Source organism: Filicampus tigris, chromosome 4 (assembly GCF_054856515.1).
Source record: "Filicampus tigris isolate MCC_2025a chromosome 4, RoL_Ftig_1.0, whole genome shotgun sequence".
NCBI lineage: Eukaryota > Metazoa > Chordata > Actinopteri > Syngnathiformes > Syngnathidae > Filicampus > Filicampus tigris.
In genome coordinates this window covers 21,183,600-21,193,895 of record NC_141220.1, presented here as the reverse complement: position 1 = coordinate 21,193,895, position 10,296 = coordinate 21,183,600, and the positions used below count along the sequence as shown (strand labels likewise).

The 10,296-nt window shown below is 40.9% G+C and overlaps 1 long non-coding RNA gene across 1 annotated transcript in view; it reads left to right on the top strand.

Moving 5' to 3' along the window:
* LOC147148907 (uncharacterized) overlaps nt 1–5,686 on the top strand; it is a 24,156-nt gene extending 18,470 nt beyond the window's left edge. The window contains exon 3 of the long non-coding RNA XR_015086592.1: nt 5,484–5,686. This is a non-coding gene — a long non-coding RNA (uncharacterized LOC147148907). The remainder of the gene's footprint in view (nt 1–5,483) is intronic.
* Nucleotides 5,687–10,296: the final 4,610 nt, after the last annotated feature.

Sequence of the window (10,296 nt, the reverse complement as noted above, 5' to 3'; positions counted from 1 at the left end):
TGGTAACATTTAGCTAACATTCACACATGTAGCATACAAGAAAGTTACAGTAACTTTAAACTCACCAAAACCGTTGTAGATCGATTAAATAAGTCTTTTATTTATCCCGGACCGTGTAGAATGTTCTCTTCCCCGCTCTCAGCTCCGCACGCATGGCTGATGCAAGACCCCAGCCAGTGTCTTAAAGCAACAGTACACTATATTGTATAGGTGTATATTGATAGACAGTCAAATTGTCTTTATCTTACTATTTTAATTACTTATTTATCAAAATGTTAGATTTTAACCTTTTAAATTATTCATGCATTTAATAGCTTTTAGGATTAATCTTTATTTTTTCTTTATGTGGGTTACAATAAGATGTGAAATGACACACTATACATGTTATTCTGCCCGTTGTAAAGTCAATATGTAATGCAGGTTTATATGCAGCCTTAGAACGACCTCCTGTGGTTGTTTGGTGTATTGTTTGCTGACGTTGAAAAGGAAAGAGATACAATATAATGTGTTAATAATTTCACACACAAGTCGCTCCAGAGTATAAGTCGCACCCCTGGCCAAACAATGGGGGAAACTGCGATTTATAGTCCGGAAAGTACGGCAAACCTTTACTTTTTTTCTCATGCCTTTGATTAATTTATTCTTAACAATTTTAAATCATTTTTCCCATTTATATATTTTATAAACTCTGATTTATTTCTTTACTTTACTTTTAAATGTTTTTCAACTTTTTTGTTCATGTGTTTACATTTTTTTCATTTTTACATTCTAATAAACTTTTTAAGATACTTTTGTTTTCTCTGCTTTGCTTTTGAATGTTAACTGTTGTGTTTGTAAATGCTTGTATAGTAGGTGTCGTGTCTTTGCTTGTGTGAAGCACATTGAGTTGCCCTGTGTATAAAATGTGGTGTATAAATAAAACTGCTATGCCTTGCCTTGCCTTCCTTATGTCTTATATACTTTTTCGCAGCAGCATCGTAAGAATCGTAGTTGGCACGTTTGCCTCAAAGATCGGGTTTTGAATCTCAGATGAGTAAGAGATCGTTTCTCAATGTATTTCTTGCGATTGGTTGGGGACCAGTCCAGGGTGTACTTGGTGGACACAAAGTCAGTTGAGATGGGCTCCAGCTCACCCATGACCCTAAAATATTGTTTTAGCGCTTTCTACATTTTGCTGTCTGTGCCTGTTATTGCACTTTTAGGAAAGAAAAACTGATGCGTGAAGCCATTTCCATTCATCACTGAAGTGAAAACTTGAGCACTGTATTGTTTTTACATCCCTATAATAACATTGTTTAGTTTATTTTGACAATAAAACTCATTCAATGCTAAACATAGCTATAGATGCCAAATATGTTTTGTAACAGGGAGGGTTGGCAGTTCAATGAGTTGTTAGAGAAAGTAGTTTTTTTTTTAATTATGTTTTTGTATGGGGCATTTTTACCCTCCAACTGCTTTTTTCCAGATTTCCAAATTATTTTTGGAATCATAGATGTTACATTTTAGCGAAAGATATATGAGAAGGCGGCCACAGTGTTGTGAATTTTTTATTTTTAATAGACAGATAAAAGATGGATTGATGGATAGATATATAGCTAGATAGATAGATGGCGATATGCACTGAACTGTGTGTGACAAAAACTGTCTTACAGACGAAATTTAGAATTTAGGGAAAATGCCAAGTGAATAACGAGCACAATTTAGCTTTTTATTTATTTAAAACCTGTTTCATTTTGAACATAAGCAGGTTAATCCAGGACCATTGCAAGTCAAAGTATTAGGCTTTACCGATGGAAATCTTGCAACTTTCAATATTTATGTTCTCTCAGGATTTTGAAACATCAAAAATCCAATTAACTTTTTTTTTTTATCAGGCCAGCCAATGAAAACAGGGAAATATAGGTCTGGTAAATGTCATTGTGTGTTTGTGCGGTGTGGGGTGCATGTGTGTGTGAGTTTGTGTTTGTATAGGGCAAAGAGGAATACATGCACACGCACTCACACACGCGCACACACACCCACACACACACAGCCTGAGTCTTACTGAGAAGATCCATGTGTTTTTTTTTATACAAAATGTCTGTAGCACTGTATGTGTTGAAATGGACATGACTGTAATTGATTAACAAAGCTACTTTTCTATCTGGGTTTAATGTCGTGAGGACAAACAATTGGTCGTTGTGACACGCACGTACAGTGTCTCGGTCAAACGCACCCTGGGGATAGCAATGCCGCAGTTTGTCGCACAGTCAGGGTCATGTGCAGCTGCGTGTCAACAAAACCAGCACAGTAGAATAGATCCTGAACTCATCCTTTGGTGCACGCGTCTCGCCATATGCAAACGTCTAGCATGTGTGTGTGTGTCTCTGCGCAGCGCTGCTGGTGTCGCCGGGTGCTGCCTAATCACCCCCGCTAATGTCACTACACTGATTGGTGGCTCTGGTCATTTGGATGTTTGTTCAAAGAACCACCAGGCGACAAGGTGACTAAGTGCTCTGAATGACTCATGCAAAATGGCTGTCATTGCATAGGCTTGCCCGTCTCCCTTTGTGGCCTTTTTATCACATTGATAAGGATAGGCAGGAGATACTCGCGTATTTGGTCACGTGAGAGGAAAAAAGACGAATGAACAACGGGGATGGAGGTTAGGCGATGGGTAAGCTAATCAGGGGGGAATAATGTGTGGTTCTTGGAAAAAAGTAATGAAGCGCGCACCCAGACACGGTAGCAGAGGTTGTATGCTGCTGTTATTTGAAATTCTTGGAAAGTAATTGCAGCCTGCGTTTATTTCTTGGAATGCTGATTTTAAAAGCAATCAATATCAAAAGACAGGGAAAAGGAGTTGCAGCCTCATTATTGTGCGTGTTTACCTCCTGCTTTTGCTGACTTGCTTCTGACACAGATGCGACGTTTGACCTCAGCTGTGCATTGTTGGATTTGATTAACAGTCAATTCCTGTATAGCACCGTTGTTTCTAAAAGTTTGAGGAGGATCAGATCAGCAGCTTTTAAATAAATGCCATTGTTGCCCATCCATTCATCCTGCGCTACTTGCAATTTCTGAAATATTGAAGATGACTACATCAGCGCACAAAATATGTATTTATGATTAAACAATCTGAAATTGGACCCCAGATGTTATGTGTGCTTCAAAATCAGTATCTCTGTGTGGAGTTTGCATGTTCTCCCCGAGCTTATGTGGGTTTTCTCAAACTGGCTTCCTCCCACATTCCCAAAACAAAATACTTCCTATTTAAAGTGGAAATCAACCCAAGCAATTTGTTTTCAAGAATATGTTTCCAGCAGGCCACCTAGTTGAAACACGACATTCTAATTACTATTGCGTTTGTGGAATATGAGTTAAGCAGCAAAATCCACCCCTTTTTAGCCATCTTAGGGGGGCGGCCATTTTGCCATTTCTGTCGACTAAAAATGACATCAAAACTGCTCAGGTAACGACCAATCACGCCTCAGCTTCAAAAGACAGGTCAGCCGGGATTGGTCGTTACCTGAGCCCTGAGCGGTTGTGATGTAATTTTCAGTCGACAGAAGTGACAAAATGGCCGCCCACAGAGATGGACCAAACCCAATATTTATCAGAATGCCTTGCTTCAACTCGTGGGTTTTGCATAGAACATCTTAAAAAAATATGTTCGGGTTGACTTCCCCTTCGCCGATCTTCGTATGTATAGCATCAAAAAGCTGTCGTCTTTTCTTCGACGTATGACCACAAATGTTTCTAGAACATAAGTGGCAGAGCACAAGTTAGATGACATTTAAAATCGGTCGAATTGTTGCTTTGACACTGATAAATATTCTCTGAAACTGGAACACATCAATTCAGGACTACCAGAGCTACGACTGGCAACTAAGTGTAATCTGCACGCTAAGGGGAAGCGGCACAGAATGTGGATGGATCCAGATGCAGAGAGGATGAAAATAATAATCTATCCTCAGAACACAGAACATCACGTTATAAGTTATAAGTATTTGTCCATCGTGCAGATGACTAAAACAGTGCAAATAATCGCACTTAGTTTGTGCGCAGCCGTGTCTCCTTGGTGACACAGATGACGCGTCATGCACAAAATGTGACAAATTTGAAGGACCTAAAATGTTAAAAGTGTATTTATTGAACTTAAAGAATTCAGGCACGCAGAGCAATTCTGTTGTGTGCTGCAGTCTTTCATGCTCAAGGTCTCTTGGAGAGTCATGTTGATGCTCTCCTTCAACAAAGAAGGCCCCCCATTGAAATGGCGAGAAAAAATGGAACCGCCAGAGAAGTTGGCGAGAAAGGATGCATTTTTTTTTTTTCCAAGTGATGGCAAATATTTCGTTCCTCACAAACCTTGACCTGAGCCAAATTCAGAGAAGAGAAGAGGAGGAGATTTACATTAGAATAAGCAGCGATGGTTGCATGCGGTGCATAGGACTGAAATGTCACCTTTTCTCTTCTCCGAACGTCTTTAAACGCACAGCTTCATGCATAGAAGTTGTTCTTTCAGGCAAAATCGCAATGTCTCATCGCCATCTTTCACCGATCCCTTGTCAAAGCAATTATAGTCAGCAGCACATGAAGCCTGTAGGTTTCACATCCTCGTGACCTCATTGACTCTGGTCACATGTGCTAATTAGGGAGATAGATTGAAGAAAAATTAATTAACCATCATGATTGCTTAATATTCCATGCTAAGCACGAGCCAACACAATTGTTTGGGTTAATTTGCTTTCCTCGTGTTCGTGTCACGTCACTTTCCTCAAAGGATCATACAGCCGCAAGAACATTTGTGAGAGACTAGACCCTGGTTAAAAATCTCTGTTCCAGTTCGTCCAAAAGCTGTCTGAGGTCGAGGTGTTCACATTCGTCCTCACAAAACTCCCTCTCGCAAGCTTTTATCAAGCTTGTTTTGTGCAGTGGAAACAGAAAATACCCACAAAATTTGAAGCATACAGGCCAAAATTAGTGCCTGGATTCACACCCAAAAATCAGCATTAGCTATTCTCATTCACGCTAACGAGTGAGTCCCGAATCAATTCGAATCGATTACTTAGCGTACGTTTTCCGAAAAGTCCAACAAATGAAAAATACAATTTGGTCAAAATATTAAATGACAACTGGAATGCTCTTAACCGTATTTAGCTTTTTATCGATCTCATACATTCACTTATCTCATTTAAACATATCGGAGTGAAGCCCACACTGGCCCGCTGATCGCTTAAAGGTTTTCCTTTTCAGTTTAAAATAATTTACTTTAACCCTGGTCAACGGCAGAATCCAGGATGTTGTTTTCTCTTTGGTCCAAATGTATCCCCGTTGTGTTGTACTAGCATCGCCTTATGTGTGAATCGATGATTCTTGCTTGAACTTGCTCTCCGCATTTTTACTGTTGACGCCAAGCTTTCGGGACCAACATGGTGCCTCCACCTGACAAATTACCCATTCATCCATCCATGTCATTCTTTTTTTTTTTTTTTTTTTTTCAGGCAGAGGCACCCAGAAGTATCTGCAATATGTCTTTAACACCAGAACAACTTGATACACGAAATTAAATGCATAATACAAGATTGATGTTTAAGCATACAGAAATTGAACCACCACATTACCTAACAATCAAAACAGGCACGCACCAAAACCAGAAATAAACAATCCGGAGCATTATCGTATACACATTTGTACCACATTGTCCACATTCCCCCTCAGACTCCTTCACAAAGAGTTTAATAAATGGCTATTATTAGCTGTGCTGATCAATAAGGTCTGAAATGAAACACACTTATCATTGCAACTCCCCTGCACATGGCAGCCAGTTTTGCTTGTAGCTTCCAACACGGTTGAGATGCATTGCGCAGTGTTAAAGTGTGGAGGCAGCTTTCTTTGTCTCCCCAGAGAAGACAACGGGGATCATTGAGAGCTCTTCATGGCAATGAATGGCTCGTGCTATGACCATGCACCGTGTTGACGTGACATTCCTGTATTATAACTTGACCATTTGAATGAATAAAACACATGCACTTGCGAGATAGAAATGGTCCATCATTTCACAACACAGTTGAAACACGGCATTCTGATTAATTCTGCGTTTGTGGAATATAAGTTAAGCAGCAAAATGCTCTCGTTTTTTTAGCCATCTCTGGGGGCGGCCATTTTGTCTTCTGTCGATTGAAAATGACATCACAACTGCTCACAACGACCAATCACGTCTGATCTGTTTTCTGGATCTGAGCTATGATTGGTCGTTGTGAGCAGCTCTGGTGTCATTTTCAATCGACAGAAGACAAAATGGCCGCCACCAGAGATGGCTAAAAACGAGTGCATTTTGCTGCTTGATTTATATTCCACAAACACATACGGCCCATTTTTTGAGACTGGGCCTTCCTGATGCCCTCATCCCACCCCATAAATTGTTGGGCCAATCGCGAGCTTTTCTCACCTTGACGACCGGGTTCAGGGTTTGACCTTTGCAATTAAAGAGGCGGAGTCTCTTGTCATCTCGCCGGCCATTGTATGCATAAAAGCCAATGGAATCTCACTGACAAATGCATGTCATGGGTGGACAAAAGCAGTGGTTTTAAGTGAAACCCGGCTTGCTCACGAACACCTTTTCAGAAGTAAGGCTTATTTAATTTTACACTTGCAGGGTGGGCAAGGCGCCCCAGAAACTTTTTTTTGCGTACAGGTCATTAACAGTCAGTTTTCTGTAGTATGTCCCCTGTGAGACCCCAAAAGGACAAATTAAGACGATATAAGGCTTTATCATTGACATATGGCAATGTGAGACTTTCTATTTTTTTTTTTTTTCTGTAAACACCCTGTTCATCAGCTTCTGCACCAAACTGTATTTCTTCTCATCACGTGACCACCATGTTGTCATACTTTGCAACAAGCACGCAAGCTGGGATGGAAACATAAATTCCTCGGCGATGGTAATAATTCCAGTAAAAGGGACATTGAGATGATTATGTTTCCTGCATACACGTGTGCGAGGAATCAAAGCTTGGTGACGTCACGCATGTTTTGCAAAAGACTAGGATGAACAAGAAAAAAGGTGGAGAGCAAAATCATGAAGGCAAAAATGGATCTACAGGTGAGGGTTTTGGCATACGACTAAAATAAAGAGCTCGAAAGAGGATGGAGGAAAAGGACTGGTGTTTGGCCAGGGAGGGAGAGTCCCCAGAAAAACAAGTGGAGGATCGACAAATCGAAGGAGAGAAATGGTAAAAACAGGCTGAGGCCGAGTCAGCGGCTGCAGGGGAACTCAGCGTGAGTGCTACAAAGCGGATCGAGGCCAACGAAGGGAGGAAAATAATGAGGAGCTAAATAGGAGGGTGGAAAACACACAAAACAAAGTGTGTGTGTGTGTGTGTAGATAAATTGCAAGATGGAAAACATTTTTGAGACAGTCAAGGAAAAAACTCGAATGGTGTGAAAAGTTAAGTACAAATAAAATAAGTGGAGGAGATGATTGTGACTGTCGCGCATCCCACGTGTCATTATTACTTTTCAACAGAGCCGTTTGTGCTCCATAAAGCAAGAACATGCCTTCAATGTGAGTGGCTCCTTACATGCCCAAGGCTATTAAGAACCTGAGTTGTGTGTGTATCTCTCTGTCTGTCTATCTGTGTGTCTGTCTGTGCACGCAAAACATTGGTGGTGAGGAATAGGGTGCTCACTGCTCTCCAGTGGCGTCTTTTCATTGGATCCCAAGTGATCACCTTCACCTTACATAAGAGAAAACCCAAGGCCCGCGAAAGTCAATGGAAAACTGCAAGGACGCAACAATCACTGCGTACTTTGATCCATACATCCGTCTTGTCCAGACCCGTCCCCAGATATCAATCTTTAGGAGGGCACATACAATACGTGGGGCAGGCTCAATTACTATTATTAAACAAACAACTGCATGCGTGCGTGGCTCAACTGCAACAATGCACAGAAACGCAATCTTATCATTTCACACAATCATTTCTGGCTCCAGAAAGGACCTCTTACAATTTACAATGTTGCTCGATGCACTAAAAACGTTGTTGTTTTGTCGGCACACGGTAGAACAACATTTTTGCGCTAGCGTGCTTTGTTGTGATTATTGAGAAGTGAGCTCAACTTGTACAGCACTGTGCTCTGGTTTAGAGCATCGTTCTTTTTTTTTTTTTTTTTAACCAAAATACATCCAAATGAAGGAGGATGACTTGGTTTTTAATCACTAAAGCTGTCGAATGTGTTCTTGTTGCCCCGCCCAAGGATGTTTGTCAATAGCTAGCGTTAAATGAGGTTCTTCATTGACTGGCCTTAGCATTGCATTCAGCGTAAAAATGAGTTGCACAATTGAAAACTGAGTTGTGCAATTTGGAGAAGAGAAAACCTTTGTTTATTTTTACGATATTGAGAATCTAGAAGACATACACCCCGGCACATTGGGCGATTTAGCATAAGGACTCCTTCTGATGTTGACTGTGTCAACCTATATTGCATTCTGAGGCTTCTCGTACAACATGTCGTACCGTATCGCTTTTTTAAAAATCCATAAATAGATGGCATGTCAGTCAAGGAAAATGCAGGTTGCTACAGAAAGAGGACATGGGTGAGAATAAAGATGGAAAAATTAGGATATATTGAAAGGTGGGGCTCGCTACCATTTGTTTGAATGCAACCGGCGCGGTACGTACACCGCTCACATATTGTTTTTTACCATAATCTTCGCTATTTCATCCCAGTGACGGGCGGTGAGTTTTGGACCTGGGCCTTCAGTGTGTATTTAGTGACCTAATCCACCTCTTCATAACACCACAACATCACCAAATAATGTACGATTTTTAATCATGGTCTTACATCATCCTCCAACGTAAATCAAGCTTTGATGCATGTCGAGCTCAACCAATTAGAAGCTAAACTTCTACAACGCTTAAATGTGTTGTAAAGCACAATATTTGTACTGTATATACAGTACTATATCTCTTTCGCTTGGCGGCATGTGATGGGTAGCTGTATCTCGTTCGCGTATATCCCGGAAATTGATTTGTCGCCTATGTGAAAGCTTCCGTGCATTTTGATTGGCTATAATTTGCAACGCCGCCACATCGTGCAACTGCGATTCAAATTTAGCCACAAAACCGGAGGCAGAGACTTGGCCATTCTTTCTTTTGGCAGAATAACTGCATACTACGTGAGTGTGCAGTGGAGATCTTCTTTAAATTAGTAATGTCTGAGTGATGCAGAACTCAACAGGTGCACTTCCTAACACAAAAGAGCTTCTATGGTAAAATAGATTTAAAAAAATATATACATTTTTAAAAAATGTCATTTTTTAGAGATCCCTGACTCTGATGGAGGTGGTGGGTGGGGACAGGTGTTCATCCGTCACCAAGGTTCAGAGAGGTTTCGTAATTCATAAATATTATTTGAAACTCATAAACTGGCTAATTTCCTATCCACAACCACTTATCTATCTTGTATCTTGTGAGCCGATTGTGTTATTTTAGGAGAACAAAAGACTTCCGTTTCCAGGTCATAGCTTATAAGTATACGAAGGCACTGGCATGAGCATGAATGACGGTTTGGAACGATTTTTACGCTCTAGAGATGTCCCAGACAAGGACATACTTAGCAAGCAAAGGGATAAGGTCTGTACTAAATGTTAACAGTTAGTTAACAAAACAAAATTGCTATCCACCTATTTCCTACGCCCCATACATACCTTATCCCGGATTTCACACACAAGACAGGCTGGGCGTGTTTCTGTCAGTCATTAAAGAAACGGGTGTCATGTGACGTAATCCATGCTATTACCATGGTATGGTATGTGAACCACTAGAGGGCAGACTTTGCCTGTAAGTACAATGTTACTGCTGGGACCGCCCATGAAAAAGAAGAAAAAAGGACTCTACGGTGTTGTTGCCGATGGCTCCGTGGTATTGAAGAAGAAAACAGTGGTCTTTATTTTTAAAAGAACCCAGCACAACACGTCAGTCGGTGCTTGACCCGGTTACGGACGATTACAGGGGCAGATGAAAAACCAATTCCATCCTTGCTTAGTCCGTCCTTTTTTAAAAAACTCGACGTCCCCCGGTCTCCGTCCCCAAAATGGGCATCCCGGAGAGACGGACAGAATTTCCGTCTCTGGGACTAAATGCCCATCTCTGGTGTTTCCATTACATTTGCACATGTTCCCACAAAAATACAAAGCTGTGTGCTTTTTAAAGGTCATGAGGGAATCTTGAGTCAGTGAAAGGGTAAACAGCATGAGAATGATAATACATAAATAAGGAACAGAACAAAAGTCATAAAGGGGTCACTTGCAAA